Source organism: Mytilus galloprovincialis, chromosome 6 (genome assembly GCF_965363235.1).
Source record: "Mytilus galloprovincialis chromosome 6, xbMytGall1.hap1.1, whole genome shotgun sequence".
Lineage (NCBI taxonomy): Eukaryota > Metazoa > Mollusca > Bivalvia > Mytilida > Mytilidae > Mytilus > Mytilus galloprovincialis.
The window spans coordinates 45,575,604-45,597,978 of NC_134843.1; the positions used below are offsets into that span (position 1 = coordinate 45,575,604).

The window sequence follows — 22,375 nt, forward strand, 5'->3', positions numbered from 1 at the left end:
AAACATGTCCGATGACCCCGCCTACCAAACACAATGGCCGACATGGCTAAAATTAGAACATAGTGGTAAAATGCAGTTTTTGCTTTATATCTTTGAAACTAAGACATTTAGGGCAAATCTTTCAAGATTTAAACATCCATCAGAATAAGATCTATTCCCTAACAAATTTTCAGATAAATTGGACAACCCATTGTTGGGTTGCTGCCCTAAAATTGGTAATTTAAGGAAATTTTGCAGTTTTTGGTTATTATCTCGAATACTATTATAGATAGAGATAAACTGTAAACAGCAATAATGTTCAGCAAAGTAAGATCTACAAATAAGTCTACATGACCAAAATTGTCAGAGGACCCCTTAAGGAGTTATTGCCCTTTATAGTCAATATTGAACAACTTCTTGTCATTTTTGTAACTTGTACAAAAATCTTCTATTCTAAAACTATGGGCCAAATTTAACCAAACTTGGCCACAATCATAACTAGGGTATCTTTCTAAAAAAAGTGTCTAATGACCCCACCTACCAACCAAGATGACCGACATCAGTAAATACTAACAGGTGAGCGACACAGGCTCTTGAGAGCCTCTAGTTGTTGAGCCTGCGATTAACAGAAAGAGTAGGCGAGACACTGGATTCCCTTACAAATTTTTTGGAGTATGTACTGGTACAATCATGAGGGGTGCAGTGCGTTTCTGGATTTGTATAGAGGTACTCCTACAGTGAACCATAAACTTAGTTGTGCTCACATGCTCAACTTTGTGTATTTTAAAATAAAACTTTGCATCTGCAGGGACATCATTTGTGTCTCCCAGACACAATAATATCTCAAAGAAAGTCTCACATTGACTTTGTTATAATACAGTTACTTCAGAGTGAAAAGGGGGGGGGGGGAGGGGCATCACTTTGTCTAGTTTTTAATAAAATTCCAACATTACACCAAAATCTTTTTATTCTATTTTCCTTATCATCCTAAGCAAAAACAAACATACAAAATAGACACATTTTTTTTTTGCACTGAGTGCCTGCAAGAGGAAAACTTTGAAACAAACGATCTTATAATTGACTTTCATGAAATAGTTTGATGACATTCATTCCATTTAAATGTAATTATTAAAAATAATCAGTCCTAATTTTCCCCTCAAGATACCTCCTTGCTTTGATAATTATAAAAATGTCTCTTTATCCCTTTGGGAAATCCAATCTTAATAATTTCCTTTCATTTTACCTTTGAACAAAAGAAATAATTACATCACTCTGTTAGATAATCTTAATTGTTTGCCTCAATTAATAGTCCTAATTACCCTGGGCTATTTTCGTTCATTACTGGACAAAAGAAGGATTACAGGCATTTTTAATTGTAACATTTTCCATGTTGGGGGTGAATGTTTGCCATGAAGAAATTATTAGAAGGTGTCATCCACATTAACAAAACATTTAATTTGCAAAATCCTGTGAAAAATTGACAGAAAGTGTTATGTCACACATTGATTTTTCTGCCAAAATCACCCATTTTAATGTAATATGTGTTTGTAAACTTGTGATATATTGATAATGTTGTAGATATTTGGTTTTATGACAAGACAATCAAAATTAATATATGAAAATGGTATAATATCTGTAACTCCTCATGGTCAAACCTTAATTGTAAAAGTTAAGTGCATCTAAAATACATATTTAACTAGGTAATTCTGAAGATATTAATCACAATTTTATTATTTTTAAAATAAGAATTTGTCCTAGCAGACCATATAGCATTAAATGTCAGGGGTAGTTTAGGTTTCTGTCTTTAGGTAGTTAAATTGTTAAAACACACATTTTATTTTGAGGTTTGAGCTTCAGTCCCTACTGTAAGATGTACTTTTAAAAAGCAAGTAGATCTTTTTCTCATCAAATAACTGCCACAGACTAGTCATTAACAGCAGATATAAAGGTAAGAATGCTGATTTGAACTTGTAACAGTATAATGAATATTTTGTGTCACAAAAACCCAAAGCATGATACAGTAATTAGAACTGTGAAGAAATTTTTCAGTAGCAGCCAGATAAACACTTTGATAAGGTCAAGTCTTAAACAGATAATTGTTTCAACATGGATTATAATTTTATTTCACATACATCACACACAAGGCAGTCTACTAATGAATGATTTGTCGAGATAATAATTGCCCAGATCTTTTACACACTCAAAATTTGAAATTCCACAGCCCTTAAAGCAGCCAAGCCATTGGACAGGGTGACTAACTAATTTAGATTTTATTTCCAATCAACTCGGCCTTCTTTTGTTTGATGTGATGTGTATTAATTTGGGAGTAGCATTCAGAACAATTATAATAGACGTGGTCTTATTGATTATTTCACAAATAATAATTTTGTCTTAGATGGTATTTTTTGCAAGTCGTTGGTATAATTAATGTGTTGCCGTGAATAGTGTTAATGAGATAGATGTTTTTCTCAAGCTTTTGTCTTTTTCATATTTCACTTCATTTTAATATTTGACGAAGATGGCTGTTGTTTAATATTTAGACTATTTCGGTTACTTTTCTCTTCTGTGTAATTAAGAGGAAATTCTGATCACAGCTTTAAAGGATTTAAGTTTATCCGAAGGTGAGTGCTTTAAATGGTAAAGATATCATGTATAAATGTTCTGTAGACTAAATATTAGCAGTCTGTCAAATTCATAATTGATAAAAAAAAAAAAAATACATGTGGAACTTAATATAAAAGACAGTGATTTCCAGCAGATTATAGCTCAAAATATCTATTCAGACAGAAAGATGCTATATTCAGAAAAAGCTTTAATATTGAAACTCCAATTTTCAAAGGTAATTTGTAAAAAAAAAAAAAAAAATAGGCATTTTCATTATGTTTAATAACATTGATGAGTGAGAAAAATGTATCGTAAAAATGCAAATTTTTTTATTAATATTTTAATGACTGATTAAGTTGTGGTTAAATAGAATTTTTCTTTGAGATCAATAAAACATCGCTGAGATGTTTAGGATCGTCTGCAGGTGTAAAACATTCAAATTCAAATTGATGACAGTTTTGAGGTTTTGACTTTAATTATAGAGTAGACTTACCCCATTGGCAGAGTACACCTGTATAAGAAACTGTCTTCAAAGTGATTCGTCAGTCATCAGTAGCCATACAAACTTACCTACAGTGCTGCTGGTGGGGTAGATTCCAATAAAGTGTTAAAATGAGGCTGTACTTTCAATAACTTAATTCAAGGAAAAGGTTAATTGAACATTTCGACTGATCTCAAACAATGCACATGATTACAGACTAGAATCATTGACATTCAATTTTCCAAACTTATTCTAGGAATTTTTTTTTAATTATTGACACAATAAAAATAATAAGTGTTTATAATAAAATTTTAACTGAATATGTTTTTTTGGCATGTGTACTTAGTATCTCAAATAAGAAAATCCAATTTAGGCCAGTCTGTAACCCTAACTTTCTAAAAGCTGTCATTTCATAATTTTGAAAAAAATGCAATGATTAATAAAGTTTGTTCCAAAATTTCTTGCCTATTATTATTAGTGGGATAAAGAATTTTGTGTTGTTCATTGACATAATACTGTGTAATCCAAAAACAACGTAGATATACATATATTCTTGTTTCTTGCCTCCTGAAATCCTAACAGAAAACTGAAGCAATTAGGAAAGGCTTTGTTAAGAAAAATTATCTTATTTTGAAAAATATTTTACATAAACTTTAAAAGGAAATTTTCTGGATTTTAACAGTGCTTAACAAAAAATGTCAATAAAATGTGACAGGTTAAGTAGGAAACCAAAACTCAGTTTGTTTTTGCCACATAGTCTTTATTATTCCCATGTTTATCATTCATTGGTTCCTTGTGATTAGATAACTTGGGAGTAGATCCAAAGGTTTATCAAAACCCAAGGTAAAGATGTCGCTGAGCAAAGCCAGGCAATAAATATTGTATCAGGTTATAAGCAAGTTACACTATCTCTTAATCTGTGCATAACAATATTCAGTTTGATATTAAAATCTAGTGTCAAATAGTACATTCATATTCTGTATGATGAGAAAAGGAATCTGCTTTCTACAAGACCAGTCATATGAACAACAGTCCACAGGAACACACTAAAGATATAAGCTTCACAGTAAACTGTAACAATCAAAGTCCTTGATTTGCCAAAAAATCGATCCAAATGTTTGATTGCAAAAATTTCTGAACTAGATCACATAAGATGACAAGTTGTAACAATTTTAAGTTAATTGCTTGATTGTTAAATATAGTGCAGTATTCAAAAAAAATCAAAATCAAGATGTATCCTGAAACAGTTTTCAGTTGTTTTATAAATGGTATTGCTCTGTAGAAAATGTAATTTGTGCATCTATAGAATTGAATTGACATGAATCTTTTAACTATATATGACCTTATAAGTGTTTCTTTCAATATTTCTTAAAGTGTAATCCTGTTTTGAGCCTCAATTTTAGCCCCTGTTGTGTAGGAAATAATGAGTGCAGCTGTATGGTGTGCAATTATCAGTTTCTCATCAGGATAATAATTGACTAATAGAAAATATATGGTAACTTTTGTTCTTAGCGCATAATTTTCTAAAACACTTCTTTTGTAATTTGTCATTTCCCCGAAATTAATTTTTATCACTTTTTTTTCTTTTTCCATTTGACGAAGCTATTTATACATGGTTGTTGCTATTGGCAGTAAAAATAATGTGTGACGAGTCTAATGAATTAACTAAGGGAAAAGGGATTAGGTCTGATTCAATAGAAATTCCATCACACGTTTAATTAATATGTCTGAAGGTGATCTCTCGACTGTAGGCTTTTCAACTGTCACTGCCATTTTGAAAGTTTTGATTAAACAAATTTCCCATCAGGCATGACTTTTCCTATCATTAATACATTTGAATTACCAGGGTGACCAGCAAATTTTTTCATATACTTTTATATTTTAGTTACTTGATGATGTTACAGGGGTATGAATAGATTTTCATTTTCTTCTCTGTGACTGATTTTTGTTAATTGATTCAAAGGAAATTGGATAAATATTGCTGAAAGATTCCAGAAGGTAGTGACAGGGTTTCATTTTTTGTATATTTCATATTTTTAATAAATCGCTGGATACTGCTAAATATGATATAATCTGTTTAAGAATAGTACTGTATGAAGAAAGAGTGTCATTTGACTTCTTAGATGTGAAAAAAAAACAGAATGAAAGAAGAAATACGGTTTTATTTTCTCTATTCCCCTTTGTGAACCCAAACATCTCATCTCATTACCACACAGAGATGTAAAAATATGGAAATTTCTTATTAATCTTTTTTATTACAGCATTTTACTCTTCAATGGTCTTCTTATTTTATGAAAAATGCAAATTAAGCATGAACACGACGTTAATGTCCCATTTAAAAATCATGTCAGGCAGGAATTGTTTTCTAAGAAAAAGTTTTAAATGGTAAGATAAATTTGTATTTTAAATTATTTTTAATTAAAAAGTTCAAATAAGGGTTTCTATATGTTGTCTGTTGCTGAGCATATGTTGAAAGGGAAGTAACTCAAATTGCTTATAATCATTTACTGATGAGCTACAACAGTGCTCAGTGATTTTGAAAATTGTAAAAAATCAATGGAGATTACATTTGTGTGATGTTTATAATTGGATTGGTATAGTTTTTTCTTCTCTACCAGACAGTCAATTATATTATGACTTACGTTTATTTGTCATGTTCATTTATATCATATCTTGTGAGTTTTACATCAATTTGATTTGAAATGAGTAAGGATGAAATCATAACAACCATCTAAAATGGAAGAATGTTCTTTGGACACTAGAACTAATTAATGTTTGCAAATATGAAACATAGACACTATATAATTGTTACAGACTGGGCATCAGAGAAAAAAGCCCTATAAATAACCACAATAAATATAAAGATTTCTAAGCTAATAATTATCTTGAGAAGAGGTTTCTTTCTTAAATCATCGCTTCACTGACTGCTATAGAAATCAGATTATTTAAATTTCATTTTCTGTCTTTACTTTTAATTATAAATCAGATTTCTTTCTTTTCAAAAACACATTTGTTATACATTATACATCCTTTATTTAAATTATCATTTTGTGAAAATTTTATATATACATTCTTATCTCTAATCTATAGCATTGTGAATAATTATAATTTAAATTTCCCTTGACCTTAGGTTGTGTTTGTAATTACAATGTCTGTCTCTGTCGCCAGGGCTTTATGATGAAAACAAAACATTGGATCAGTTATACCTCCAATTTCTTTATATTTACTCTGATGCATGATACATATTCATGTAATTACAATAAAAACTGATTATATCATTTTCAATTAGTGACATTCAGACGTAGAAAATTGGATTCCCCGATCTAATCTAATTAAGAAACATTGATAATTTGGCTTTTTCTTGAGAAGAAGTACATAATTAAAGGACCAGCATTTACAGGGAATAATTTCCTTGGCCATTGTTTTCAATAAAAAATCTATAAGATCAAATCGCCAATGTGAATACAGATGACAGTTGCTTTTGTTCCGAATACATCTAGAATGGTTATAATATGTTTAAATGCAAGGCAGTAATCTTAATGAATTTCCTTTATTTTGTCGTCAAATATGATTTATATTTGAGGAAATTAATCCTGTCTATCTCATTAAGAGCACTACAATTTAAACTTAATCAAATAGCCGTCTTTTTAAACATGTGAACAAAAGATTCTGTTTTGAGGAAGGACAAACAAGATATTTAGTCTAATTAAATTGGAACAATTTTCATGAAAAGAAACTTTTGGTGTTATTAATGTTTGTCTTTTATAAGCTTTGTTTGGCTAAGATTTGTAATAAAATTTAGAAAAATTGTCTGTGTCATATTTAGATAAAATGTTGAAACAGCTGAGACATATAGGTATACTTGTAGTGTGAAAATGAATTAAATAGGGATGTTGAGTAAAGGTCAATAAGACAGCAACTCAACAACACAAATAATCCTGACTATGCATGGAACGTCACCAAAAGTACTTCAACAAACTCTTCTTTCTAGTCAAATACACTAAAGAAGCTAAATATGTCAATACAGGTGTAGAAAACAACCAAACTTTAGCTGAGGATGAATAGGAACATCAATATATGCAATTTTATTTTTTGTATAGTGTGATGTATTGTGGTTGACTTTATTTTGGTTTCAAATAATTACATACTAATTGATTTTCAAAAACTGAATACTATTACAACTTTTTCCTAGAAAGTAACATTGTTTTGAATTGATCAAACTTTGGGTTTAAGAACAGTGGGTCTTTAAAGGGGCACTAGCTGCCATATTCATGTTCACATATTTGACTCAAATTCTCATATTTTATTTATAACAATATATATGAAAAAAAAATTCCAAACAATCGAAAGTATGAAATAAAACAATTGACAGGACATGGTCTCAATAAGATGAAGCTTCGTTTTTTCATGAATTTTAGCCAAGACGCCATCTAATTAACTATCTAGTTGACCTTCTATGACCACATAAGCGATGTAAACATAAACATAGATATAAATAGATTAAGCAACTCATGCAATTGGATTTTTATAAGTCTGTTAAATTTTATATTATTGATTAAAACTTTATGTTTATGATTGTTTTTACCTTTATAAGAATGATTTTTTTGTGGATCGAATCAGTCAATCAAATAATTTACCTTCGTTTCACTTTCAATGTTGACATTATTTTCCTTTCAATAACTGTACACGGACAATGCATGCGTTATTCTATCTCTTTCTACGGGGTTAAATTGGAGTTCACATGAATATGGATTTAATGAGGTCGAATTATTCACTTGCAAGTGAATAATTCATTATCAATGTTTATTAGCTTAATTTGACAAAATTGAACCATTTTAGCTGATAAAAGCAAATTATTATTTCACTATTTCACTTTCATTAATGATTGAACAAAAAAAAATCATTCTTTAGATTTTTTTATATATCTAGTAGCAAGTGCCCCTTTAAAATTTATGATTAATTATTTTTCTTTTATTAGATTCAGAGAGCTTCTAAAAGTCTGTTTAAGGAGGCTGAAGGGTTCAAAAATTTCTGAAAAATTTTAAACATTTTTTTATTCATTATAAATTTTATTTATTACGCTATTAAATGTAATTTTATGGTATGGTACAAAAATCAACCAAACAAATCTATTTTGTTTGGCCCCAGATGACTTTTAAAATGTTTATATCATTGAAAAAGCTCCAAATTATCTCCCTTTGGTGAAAAAATGCCTTTTAAATGATTATTTTTTTTTTATTTCCATATTACCTATATTTCTCCTATTAGTTCAACAGAAAAAAAGTACCTTAAAAAAATGCATGCTTCTTTTGAAGGCAGATTGTGAGCTTAAATAAACAGTGACCTCATTTTTTTATTTTATTTTTCTATTAAGTAAATGATAAAGTTTGTTTATAGAAGAAAATAGCAAAATCCTTTATTTAGAAAAAAAAAGATTGATACCTACAAGCCTAATTGGCTGTTTTGTTATAATCATATTTACACCACTACTGTTTTTTATGCTTAATGTCTTTTATGAGTACCCTACTGACAAAGTTGAAGGGGGACTTTAGGTTTGCACTCTGTCTGTCCGTCTGTCTGTCTTATTTTCTTCATGCCTGAAGATATTGATTTGATATTTTGTATATTGTTTTATCATGACAAGTTACATGTCAAGTTTGATTTTCACGATTTTAGCTTTTCTCCTTTAACAGTTAAAGCCCTTTCCATAGAACTATTTTTTTTAACTTTCTCTAAATTTTTGATGAAATACTTATTTATAATTACTAGATTTCTGTTATAATTACTAGATTTCTGTTCAAAAGGAAATAATTCATTAACATGGTATTAAGATAAATGATTTTGGATTTTTCCCCCTTTTTCTTTGGTAAATTGTTAGAATTTAGTGTTAGGTTGTTTTTTTATATTATGTAGTTTCCACCATGACAAGTTATAGTTCAAGTTAGAATTTTGTTCCATTGATGATTACAATGTATTTTTAACTGGAAGGGGACTATGTATTGCCATGCAATACTCACAGACTGCTCGTTTTCATTATTTTCTGTTAATATGTTTGCATCCTAATTGTAGCTCTTCAGATTCCAGTTACTATGACAACTCACTTAAATTTTTAGTGACACACAAAATAACAAATGTTGATCTTTTTTAAACCCCAAATAAGTAAAAAAATATTTTGAATCTTTTTTATGTTCATATTTGATTCACAATAAATCTATGGAAAAATTCCAAAAACTAATTGCAGATTTGCAGAAAACAATTTTTCCTTGGATCAAAAACTAAAAAATCTAATTCAGCTAGTAAATAGCAACCGACTCTTTCAGGAAAATGGAATGCCAGAATTTGTTAAAATATACATGTATCTATGTATTGTTTTACAATAAATCAGTTTTAGTAGGCAATTCGTTTTACATTTATTGAACATGTTCCAATGAAAAAACGTTGCATCAAAAAGGAGAAGTTGCAAACCAAATATTCCATTTTCTAGTAAAATACTGAGATTACATGTATTCCATGTGTCCTGAAATGTCCTTGATGTACTGCATTTATTTATTACAAATGTATTTACATGGCTCAGATTCTCCAATTATTTTCCCATGCATATCATTTAGCAGAATAGAAGACTGGGAATGTGTTTCAAGTGCCATAACTTATAAGATTTACTGTTGTAATTAATAAATCTAATCTAACATATGTACCCTCTCATTATACAGAACATAGTTTAATTAAGGTTAAAAGTAATTTGCACTGGCGCTTGTTTACAAGTTTCAGTCAAACTTAATTAAAGTGGCAAGCTGAAGGCTAGAAGAAATATACAATTAAGATTTTCTTGTAATGTCTGGACAAGGAAAGTTAAAGAAGGGTCATTCAGTCATTGGTCATAGATTTCCCTTTGTAATAATGTTAATTTCATCAGCAGCATTTAATGTAAACAGGAAGTGACAGACTCAGTTCTGATAATTTTGCTAATTTAATTAACTTAATTATGTCCAGACACAGGTGATGGATTTTCTCTCTGACAGGAGCCTGCTGAGAACTAGATAAGTTTTCAGACTTTCATAATTTAGAATAGACAGAATCCATAACTCATATTTCTTCTTAATTGCTTCACAGACATATCTAACTTGTAGGATATGGTATTAGGTCAACTCTATTGTCCAAGAAAGGGAGATAACTAAGAAATAGGATTAAGATCATGGTTCACTTTGATTTGTTTCTGTTTCTGTACAAAACTAAGTAAAACTGAACTATGATTATAAATATATTTTTATAGAATCTAGTAAATTTAGTTGAGAGGAATTGTTGTATTTTATTATGGGTTAACAGCTAGTTGAAATTCTTTATCCATTTTGATTATGAAACCTGTTTCTGCATTGTATGGATATTCAAAGGGAAGTAATTCTGTAAATTCATTATACTTTAAAGATTATATAATTCCCTGGTTAATTGTTTACAGAATTGCAAGTATATCAGTTTGATTATTTTAGCAAAATTGAAAAAAAAAGTAAAAAATTGATTATTTGTGTACTTCTCAATTAAGATAAAATTGTTTGATATCCCCTGGTGTAGCCTCTTATTATCCCAATCAGTAGATTTGAAATTCTAAGGTAATTTATTTATAAAGTATTCTAGCAGAACTAATTATTGTTGAGATGTCAGAGTCAAGAAAAATATTGTTATAGGAATCATAGAAAATGACATATTATCAACATCACAGTGGCTTGATTAACCAGATTAATGATTTTACCATCTCGTACTTGCTGGGATAGAAGCCATTTTACTGATACACTCAGATAACTCTTATCATGGGTTATCATATGTAACATTGTGAAAAACAATTTACTTATCATATCAAGGAATTTAATTACTGTAGAAGTGTCCCATAATTCTAGTGATTTTTTTTCATCTTTTGTTGAACTCAATGATACCTGTGTTCTTGTCAATAGATATAGGAAGATGTGGTGTGAGTGCCAATGAGACAACTCTCCATCCAAATAACAATATAAAAAAAAAGTGAACCATTATAGGTCAATGTATGGCCTTCAACACGGAGCCTTGGTTTACACCGAACAACAAGCTATAAAGGGCCCCAAAATTACTAGTGTAAAACCATTCAAACGGGAAAACCAACGGTCTAGTGACTCTAATCTATATAAAATAAAAAAACGAGAAATGAGAAACATGTATAAATTACATAAACAAACGACAACTACTGTACATCAGATTCCTGACTTAGGACAGGTGCAAACATTTGCAGCCGGATTAAACGTTTTAATGGATCCAAACCTTCTCCCTTTTTCTGAAACAATACTGTAGATTCATTATTATTCGTTGGATACCAATTTTCGTGGATTTCGTGGGTACAGATAAACCACGAAATTCAATGTTCAAGGAATGACGAATTTCTTAAGTTTTTGTATACAGACTTTAGCAAAACCACGAAATTAAATATCCACGAATATGCAAGTTTTCCTTAATCCATGAAAATTGATACCCACGAAAATTAATGAATCCACAGTAGCATAACATCACAACATAGAAAAACACACGATAAAATATCAATTGGCAGGCTAACTCAATCAAAAAACGTACATTAATACACTATAAACGAATAAATTTGATCTGCAATATCTGATTGCAAATGCACAGTTAATAAAATATTAGGGACAAACATTCAAGGCCAAAAAGCAAACAAACAAGTCCAAACAAAGCCATGGCAAGTCACCACTGCGAAATATTTAACCCTTCGAAAATATTCACTTTAGAAAAAAAAAACGGTTTTTAAAAAAATACAGGTAAATCTTGAAGTTTATACAATTTTAGTAAGAAGAAGTGAAACTTAGAATATATTCCAAATAATCAAAGCTGGTATATAGACAAGATCCATATAAATATAAAATAACAAAAAAGCATTACAAACAGTATCAACAGGTCAAACCAACAAGAAAATACAATTTGAGAGTACTCGCAGTTACTGACAGCTAGTTAAAAGCCAAAAACAATAATAAAAAAATCATGCATCAGAGAGTAAAATCAACTAAAACACATCCCAGGGATTTAGTATTTTAACGTCATGAACAGTCAGAGAAGACATGACTTGTGCAATGCCAAAAATAAATGTATCGACAGGTAGTAGGATAGTGAGGATTGTCAACTCTGCTTTTACAACTGTCAATCATTTTTTTTCAAAGTTATAAAAGTCAAATACTCAAACATGTAGAACAAAATAAAAATGAGGAGATAAAAGCCATTGCAGTACTGGTATGATCTTGTTTTTTTAATATTTTTTTTTTTTGGGGAGGGGTATTTTATAATTTGCCCTTATATATTGCACCTTACTACATTTATCTGTACAGTATTTTACCATATGTCACTCCAGTTTGTGAGGCTTTTTAAACTCTATAGATATAAGAAGCTGTGGTATGAGTGCCATACCTTACACCTGCATTAACACATACCATATTATAACATATGTCATTCCAGTTAAGAGGATTATAAAGACCTCCTTTAACCTATACCATTTGCCATTCCAGTCATAGTATTGTTAACACTCCATTCATAATACTACTTCAATCTCAAACAAAAGTAAAAAGACAGTGAAAAGAAAATTAACTTCCATTGCTGTAAGTAAGATTACATCGACTGGGCTCCATTTTATGATAGAGTCACCCAGTCAGTTACTTTTGAATCAGTGATGTACGTTATAATCAGTATGGGTGAAGAATCTTTAGTTCTAGTTCTACAAATATATAAACAGATATCATAACAAGCATTTACTATGATTCAAGCAAACACATGCATTAGCTTTCCCCATCACAGGATAACATTAACAGACAAATGCAACTAATATCAAGCAGCATTCATTTACATAATAATGCAGAACGAATCTGTCAAGCATTATATCATTAACAGATTTATGTAAAATAATCATTGACAAGCATGGTATCATTAACAGATTAACATAAAAATAGTCATTGACACGCAGGATATCATTAACAGATTCACGTAAAAAATAAACAATGACGAGCATGATATCATTAACAGATTCATGTAAAAATAAACATTGACAAGCATGATATCATTAACAGATTCATGTAAAAAAAAACTTTGACAAGCATGATATCATTAACAGATTCATGTAAAAAAAAACTTTGACAAGCATGATATCATTAACAGATTAATGAAAAAAATAAACATTGACAAGCATGATATCATTAACAGATTAATGTTAAAAAAAAACATTGACAAGCATGATATCATTAACAGATTAACATAAATATAATCATTGACAAGCATGATATCATTAACAGATTCATGTAAAACAAAAAGATTGACAAGCATGATATCATTAACAGATTAATGTAAAAATAAACATTGACAAGCATGATATCATTAACAAATTAATGTATAAATAATATGACACTTTCAAACAAAATATGATTAACATAAAAATGCATAAACTACTGCCAAGCATGATTTAGTTAACATATAAATCAGGATATAACTAAACAGACAAAGGCATAATTATCACTATAAAGCAGGAAATCATTAACAGACAAATTCAAAAACAACAATCCTGTCAAGCATGATATCATTAACAAATAAATACATTAACACTATCTGCCAAGCAGGATACCATTAACACATTCAAATGCATAAACAATCATTATAAATCATTATACCATTGACTGACAAATGCATAAACAACCACTCAAGTAGAATAGCATGCCAATCAGGACACTTTTATGCATTATCAACTGCTATTTTGAAGTATATCATTAATAGACCAATATATGAACAAATAAGATATCAAAATCATGCACACAACTGATTTATAATAGTTGAACATCAGAAAAGTGTTTAAATGAGTGTGAATACAAATGGTACTGTATGCAAGTACTCAAAAATGACTACCCTAGCACCCTCAAAATTATAGCATGAAAGTGTGCATTGGTAATGTACTAGTTATTGAATGTAATAATATCAGAATTCACATTGTAAAAACAAACAAACCTGTTTATTTCTTGTCATCAAATAAATGCAGGAGTAGTCCAAGTTAAGTTCCAACTTCTTTATCACAAGCCTGTCAATACTGAGGTTATGAGTCAAGGCAGGCAATTGACTCCAATCTTAATTAACTAAGATTGTTGGTTTTCCTTCATAATTCAACAAAACATTACTATTTTTCTGGCACCTTCGTGAAGAGGATAAATTGAAACTTAGGTATGCTGTTTGCTGTGGCTTCAACACTATATTAGTTCAGATTTGAAACAACTATTAGGAGGCCATTATGATAGTTGGTATTATTAAAGTTGTTTTAACATTGGCACATCTCATTTCCATGGACTTTGAAACTTTTGAATTGTTTTGAAAGTTTGATTTTATGTAATTTTAAAGGCCAGGGCATCACTTATTATATGTCACAATTGCATGATGGCAAGACATATCTCTGTGTCAACAATTGTATTTTTAGCTCACCTGGCCCAGCTTTTCTCATCACTTGGTGTCCGTCGTCGTCTGTCGTCCTCGTCGTTAACTTTTACAAAAATCTTTTCTTCTGAAACTACTGGGCCAAATTTAACCAAACTTGGCCACAATCATCATTGGGGTATCTAGTTTAAAAAATGTGTCTGGTGACTCAGCCAACCAACCAAGTTTGCCACCATGGCTAAAAATAGAACATAGGGGTAAAATGTAGATTTTGGCTTATATCTCTGAAACCAAAGCATTTAGAGCAAATCAGACATGGGGGTAAAATTGTTTATCAGGCTAAGATCTATCTGCCCTCACATTTTCAGATGAATTGGAAAACCTGTTGTTGGGTTGCTGCCCCTGAATTGATAATTTTAAGGAATTTTTGCCTTTTTGGGTTATTATCTTGAATATTATTATACGACCGCAAAAATTTTAATTTTTTGGTCGTATATTGCTATCACGTTGGCGTCGTCGTCTGCGTCGTCGTCGTCGTCGTCGTCGTCGTCCGAATACTTTTAGTTTTCGCACTCTAACTTTAGTAAAAGTGAATAGAAATCAATGAAATTTTAACACAAGGTTTATGACCACAAAAGGAAGGTTGGGATTGATTTTGGGAGTTTTGGTCCCAACATTTTAGGAATTCGGGGCCAAAAAGGGCCCAAATAAGCATTTTCTTGGTTTTCGCACTATAACTTTAGTTTAAATGAATAGAAATCTATGAAATTTTGACACAAGGTTTATGACCACAAAAGGAAGGTTGGGATTGATTTTGGGAGTTTTGGTTCCAACAGTTTAGGAATTAAGGGCCAAAAAAGGGCCCAAATAAGCATTATTCTTGGTTTTCGCACAATAACTTTAGTATAAGTAAATAGAAATCAATGAAATTTTAACACAAGGTTTATGACCACAAAAGGAAGGTTGGGATTGATTTTTGGAGTTGAGGTCACAACAGTTTATGAATTAGGGGCCAAAAAGGGGCCCAAATAAGCATTATTTTTTGTTTTTGCACCATAACTTTAGTATAAGTAAATAGAAATCTATGAAATTTAAACACAAGGTTTATGACCATAAAAGGAAGGTTGGGTTTGATTTTGGGAGTTTTGGTCCTAACAGTTTAGGAATAAGGGGCCCAAAGGGTCCAAAATTGAACTTTGTGTGATTTCATCAAAAATTGAATAATTGGGGTTCTTTGATATGCCGAATCTAACTATGTATGTAGATTCTTAATTTTTGGTCCCGTTTTCAAATTGGTCTACATTAAGGTCCAAAGGGTCCAAAATTAAACTTAGTTTGATTTTAACAAAAATTGAATCCTTGGGGTTCTTTGATATGCTGAATTTAGAAATGTACTTAGATTTTTAATTATTGGCCTAGTTTTCAAGTTGGTCCAAATGGGGGTCCAAAATTAAACTTTGTTTGATTTCATCAAAAATTGAATAAATGGGTTCTTTGATATGCCAAATCTAACTGTGTATGTAGATTCTTAATTTTTGGTCCAGTTTTCAAATTGGTCTACATTAAGGTCCAAAGGGTCCAAAATTAAACTAAGTTTGATTTTAACAAAGATTAAATTCTTGGGCTTATTTGATATGCTTTATCTAAATATGTACTTTGATTTTTATTATGGGCCCAGTTTTCAAGTTGGTCCAAATCAGGATTCCATATCAAATATTGTGCAATAGCAAGAAATTTTCAATTGCACAGTATTGCACAATAGCAAGAAATATCTAATTGCACAATATTGTGCAATAGCAATTAATTTTCAATAGGAGTTATCTTTCTTTGTATAGAATAGTAGTTGATAATATATGTTGGAAATTTGCCAGACATGACTATGATGTCATTTTCTATTTTTATTTGCCAATAACTTTATGTAAATAACTTCATTGGAAATTTGCCAATATAAAATGTTGCTGATGAAGTTTTTTTTATTGTTTTATACAATAAACAATGTATATTCACTTTTACTACCAACCAATCTTTACCATTCAGTGATAACAAGCACTTTATTTTACATTTTAATATTTTATGATGTATTTAAAAGAGTAGTTATTGTTGCAAACTCCATTAGAAATTTGAATTGATATCAGTTTTGGAAAAAGGGAAACGGGGATGTGAAAAAAAGGGGGGGGGGGGTAAATTTTTCTCATTTCAGATTTCATAAATAAAAAGAAAATTTCTTCAAACATTTTTTTGAGAGGATTAATATTCAACAGCATAGTGAATTGCTCAAAGGCAAAAAAAAAATTTTAAGTTCATTAGACCACATTCATTCTGTGTCAGAAACCTATGCTGTGTCAACTATTTAATTTTAGATTTAAAAAGTTTGAAGAAGAAATCTTTAATTGATTTGTAAAATCTTGACATTTGTTTTGTGTAAAAAAAACTTATGTAATGTCAAAAATTTGATCACAATCCAAATTCAGAGCTGTATCAGGCTTGAATGTTTTGTCCATACTTGCCCCAACTGTTCAGGGTTCGACCTCTGCGGTCGTATAAAGCTGCGCCCTGCGGAGCACCTGGTTATAGATAGAGATAAACTGTAAACAGCAATAATGTTCAGCATAGTAAGATCTACAAAAAAGTCAAACATGACCGAAACGGTCAGTGGACTCCTTAATGAGTTATTGCCCTTTATAGTCAATTTTTGGTAAATTTTTGTAATCTTTTACAAAAATCTTTTCCTCTTAAACTACTTAGAAAAATTTAACCAATCTTATTCACAATCATCATTAGGGTATGTAGCTTAAAAAATGTGTCCAATGACCCTGCCTACCAACCAAGATGGCTGACATGGCTAAAAAAAGTACATAGGGTAATATGCATTCTTGACTAAAATCTCAGAAACCAAATCATTTAGAGCAAATCTGACAAGACAAATTTGTCTGTTAGGTCAAGGTCTATCTGCTCTGAAATTTTCAGACCAATCAGTCAACCAACAGTTGTTGGGTTGCTGCCCCTGAATTGGTAATTTTAAGAAAATTTTGCAGCTTTTGGTTATTATCTTGAATATTATTATAGATAGAGATAAACTGTAAAGAGCAATAATGTACAGCAAAGTAAGACCTACAAATATGCAACATGATCAAAATGGTCAATTGACCTGTTAAGGAGTTATTGCCCTTTATAGTCAATTTTTAACAATTTTCAAAAGACTTGTAAATTTTGTAAAATTTTACAAAATATGTTAACTACTGGGATAGATTCATAGATTATTACAGTTAGAGATTATTGTAAGCAGCAAGCATGTTCAGTAAAGTAAGATCTACAAACACATCACCATCACCAAAACACAATTTTGTCATGAATCCATCTTTGTCCTTCGTTTATGATATGCACAGACCAAGGTGAGCGACACAGGCTCTTTAGAGCCTCTAGTATATATATTCTTGGATGATAATTTTTCGTAATTATTCTGCAATGATATAATATGGCATAGTGTTGCTAATTAAATATTGATTTACAAATTAAGTTGTGACTACGAGAGAAGGTGTGAAGCTAGGTGTGTAAAACTCTGATGACAGAAACTTGTTAATTACCTAACTATACAGGTAGACAGAAAATAGTTAACAGTTTATTGTTTAGTTATGTAATATCAGAATAACCAGCTTAAGGCAAAGCGAAACAATTATCACTTTTTTCACTGTTACCAAGAACCTCATTAATTTGTTTTACTTTATCAATTGGTCCATCATTTATTATTTATTTTGGACAAGAACAAATATTTCTAATTAGTCAAAGGTAATTTTTGTGAAAGTTTATCAAATTAAAGTTGAAAGTTAGAGGAAAGTGTTAATATTTTATTGGAGAGCTCAGAAGTTTCTTCTTCATTTTTATATTTAAAACTGATTTTGAAGAAATTTACACTATTAATTCAAGGTTTTGTATTATTTATTAAAATCCTTGTTGAAATCATACACACACATGCAACCTGCTTAAGATTTCACTTAGTTACTTATATTTGTGTTATTTGTTGACTTAGAAAACAAATAAAAGTAAAATGTACACACTAAAAATTATTTATTAAAGGGGCACTGGCTGCCAAATTCATGTTCACCGATTTGACTCAAATTCTCATATTTTATTTATAACAATGTAAAATTGACACCATCCGCGAGTATGGTCTTGAGAAAACCATAATAGTCTGTCAGAAGCGGACAATAAATGGCTGACCAGTGTTAAGAGAAAGCCATATCTCTTGCACGTTAAAGCCACCCTTGTAGATTTCGAAAAAGAGTAAGCTAATGCCGCTACAAGGCAGCACTCGCACCCGCAAAGTGGAAAGGGATTAATATAAGTTGCAAAACTTGTTTCCCAATCCACTATAAATAAATATGTTTAAACTAACAATGTAAAACATTTTTCAAACTATCAAAAGTATGAAATAAACAATTTACAGGACATGGTCTAAAAAAGATGTAACTTTGTTTCGTTTGAAATTTAGCGAAGACGCCATCTAATTTATTATCGAGGTGACCTTCTATGACCATATAAGCGATGTAAACATAAATATGGATATAAATAGATTAAGCAACTCGTGCAATTAGATTTTTATAGGTCTATTAAATTTTGTATTATATAGATTAAAAATTTATGTTTAATTTTTATCGTCGTTTTTACCTTTAAAAAATAATTTTGTGTGGATCGAATCAGTTAATAAAATTATTTACCTTTGTTTCACTTTCAATGATGACATTTTTTTCCTTTAAATACCCGTACACGGACTATACATGCGTTATTCTATCACTTTCTACGGAGTTAAATTGGAGTTCTCATGCATACGAATTAAATGAGGTCTAATTATTCACTTGCAATTGAATAAGTCATCTTCAATGTTTATTAGCTTAATTTGACAAAATTGAACCATTTTAGCTGATAAAAGCAAATTATTATTTCACTATTTCACTTTCATTTATGATTGAACAAAAAAAATCATACTTTTGAATTTTTGTATATCTCATAGCTAGTGCCCCTTTAAGTAATATATTTTAAAACTTTGAACAAGTTATTACAGTTTATAAAGATTTGAACCACATGCAAGTGGATTTCTATAATATGATTACATGTTTTATCTAAATAAGGTGTCCAGCTTAAGGAATTTTTAAATAGGTCAAACAGCTCTTAATTATCAGTTTTGTGGATCTTTAAAATTAAGACCTGCTCAGAGCAACATTAGTGTCACAATGAATTAATCTTCTCTTATGACAAAAAGACAATTGTTCTGTGTTAATATCTTAACTAGAATTATCTCTGAATTACACCTGAAGCACCTGGGGGTCCACATTCAGATGACCATATTATCTGTTTAATTGTGTGACCTTTCAGATGTCCGAATTAATTGATTAGTCTGTGGGAAAGTAAACCTTTTTCTACCTGTTTTATTTGTAGCTGCATTTTTCAAAGGTATTTTAAACTATTACATTCTTTTTGACTGATATTTACTGAAACATTAACTTAAAAAGGAATTTGGGAAATTTATTTGTAACTTCCATGAAGGCATTTTATTTTGTTTTTTAGATCATTTGTCTGTGTCTATATAGTATGCACATATTAGGCCTCATCCCGTTTGTTTTTATTTGACCGCAACATTTTTTTTTGGTTCGTTTAATGCTATAATGTCGTCTGCGTCTGAATTGTTGTCCGAAGACACATTTGGTTTCTGTGCAATAACTTTAGTTTAAGTAAATGTATTACTAAAAGGTTCAATACCACAAAGGAAGGTAACAATGGATTGATATTGGGGGTTAATTTGTACAAACAGTTTAGGAATTAGGGACCAAAAACAAGCATTTTTGTAGTTTAAGGACAATAAATTGTGTGTTTCTGTATGGATCTCTCTGAAATTGTACCACAAAGGGGTTTGGGGGTAATTTTCCCAAACATACAGGAATTAGGGGCAAAAAACAAACATTTTTCTAGTTTCAAGACAATAAATTGTGTTTAAGTGTATGGATCTCTCTAAAATTGTACTAATTATGGGGTTGAGTTTATCGGTAATTGCTTCAAGGGGATGGAAAAGGGGGAGGTTTTTTTTTCCTATTTTTTTTAAGGGGAGCGCATTGAAAGGTAGTTTATATTTCTTGTTTATTTAAATAGAATAGCTATTTGATTTTTTTTTTTTTTTAAGTATTTGAAAATGTTATAATATACTGGACACACCTGCGACTTTGCGGGTCCGTGACTGAATTGAGGTACCTACGCAATATTTTTTCTCAAGAACTTTAAAAATTATCCAGAAAGGGGAACTATGATCCTTTTGTGGTAGCAATGAGCAACTGAAACAACCTGTACCCTACCCTTCATATATTTTGAATATTTAAGATATTCCTTATTATAAATATTGTGACAAAAATATAGCTCTAGTTATCATGATAATGCTATTTCATGGAGAGATCAACAGATTTGAAAAAAAACTGATGTACGTTTAATAATGATTTTAATCTAATCTGTAAAAAAAACACATCTGACTTTTTACTTATACTTATCATCATAATTTTTCCACATATAGTCCCATATCATGAAGCTGGAAATAATGACCTATTCCAGCAACTCATCCCTACCATACATTACATAGTTAGTAACCCCACCCTTCCCCAACCACCACAGGAAAAGGTTGTATTTAACTTCTATCATGTCTTTAAGATTTTAAGATTTTGATAAGACAAGTACCTTTACACAATTTGTCCACAAACAAATGAAGTAATACCTTGATAATTAAGCTTTATAACTTTTCTCATTTGGTTGGTTTTATTGCAAGTACTTGTATAGATATAACTGTAGTTCACTTTAAGTAGTTATAAATGGGATATAATCAACTCATAAAATCTATCACATAATTAATGTTAAATTTTGTAATTTTCCCACAGTTTACGTTTGTTTATTTCCTTTAATAATTAACCATGTGCTATTTTCCATCAAGTATTCACAATTCTGAACATCAATCAAAGTTCAAAGTTTGCTTATAATTTGTGTATTAGACCTTCCTTGTCTGTTTTCGAAAAAGACAATGTCCCTTCAATGAACCTCAGAGGAACCATTCTGACATTAATTAATTTATTACTGGAGGTCACTAATTAAGGACCTGTTTGGGCCTTGAAGCAGACAATAAGAAGGACAGGATATGATAGAGGTCAGGTGCTATATTGCCCTCAGGTTGTACAGGTAAACCATGACCATCATCGGCTAAAGGTGACAAACTTCCATACCATCCAACGGACAAGAAAAAAGTTTTTTTTTTAAATTAATGTGGATTTTTATTTAATTTGAATTGTTACATTTTTCAGGTAAACAATTACTTTTCTATGATTTTTATAAAAAAAATGTTTACATTTGTTGATGATGCAGGTGAAATGTGTATGCTATTTTCTTATATATTTTTCTTAAAGAATAACATTTATGCCGACATTTTAAATTTCTGCAAAAACAATTAGAAAATGATAATGATTCAGAAGATATACCTTTTATAAGATGACACAGATTTTTTCTGGATTTAAATTTAAATTGCTTCAATAAATTTTTCAGATAAGCATAAATAAAAGTTTATATGTATACTAAACTCTTGAGTAATCTTTTAATGCCAGCTTTTGAAATGTAGGTATTGATTATTTAATTGCACCAGATAAATATTAAAATTTATATCTATTTTATAAGTAAAAATAGTTGATCTAAAATTTAATTAAACAAAAGACCATTAGAACAATTATTCATTTAACAGATACTAAAGAATTAAAGCAACTATAATGGAACTCAGCTTAAAACTGTGTAGGTTTTGTAACTATTTAAATATGTATTTTTAACCATTTTATATATTATTTGTCTCCATTTTTTCATTATTTTTTT

At 30.1% G+C, this 22,375-nt stretch overlaps 1 protein-coding gene across 6 annotated transcripts in view; it reads left to right on the plus strand.

Moving 5' to 3' along the window:
- LOC143079712 (zinc finger homeobox protein 3-like) overlaps positions 1-22,375 on the plus strand; it is a 95,081-nt gene that overhangs the window by 34,700 nt on the left and 38,006 nt on the right. Inside the window, exon 1 of one of the 6 annotated variants that reach the window (XM_076255240.1) lies at positions 19,843-19,939. The exons of 4 other annotated variants lie outside the window; for them this stretch is intronic. The gene's annotated coding sequence lies outside the window, so the exon portion shown is untranslated. Of the gene's footprint in view, positions 1-19,842; positions 19,940-21,729; positions 21,820-22,375 lie in introns of those variants that run through there. One more of the 6 variants, XM_076255241.1, reaches the window with a different exon arrangement.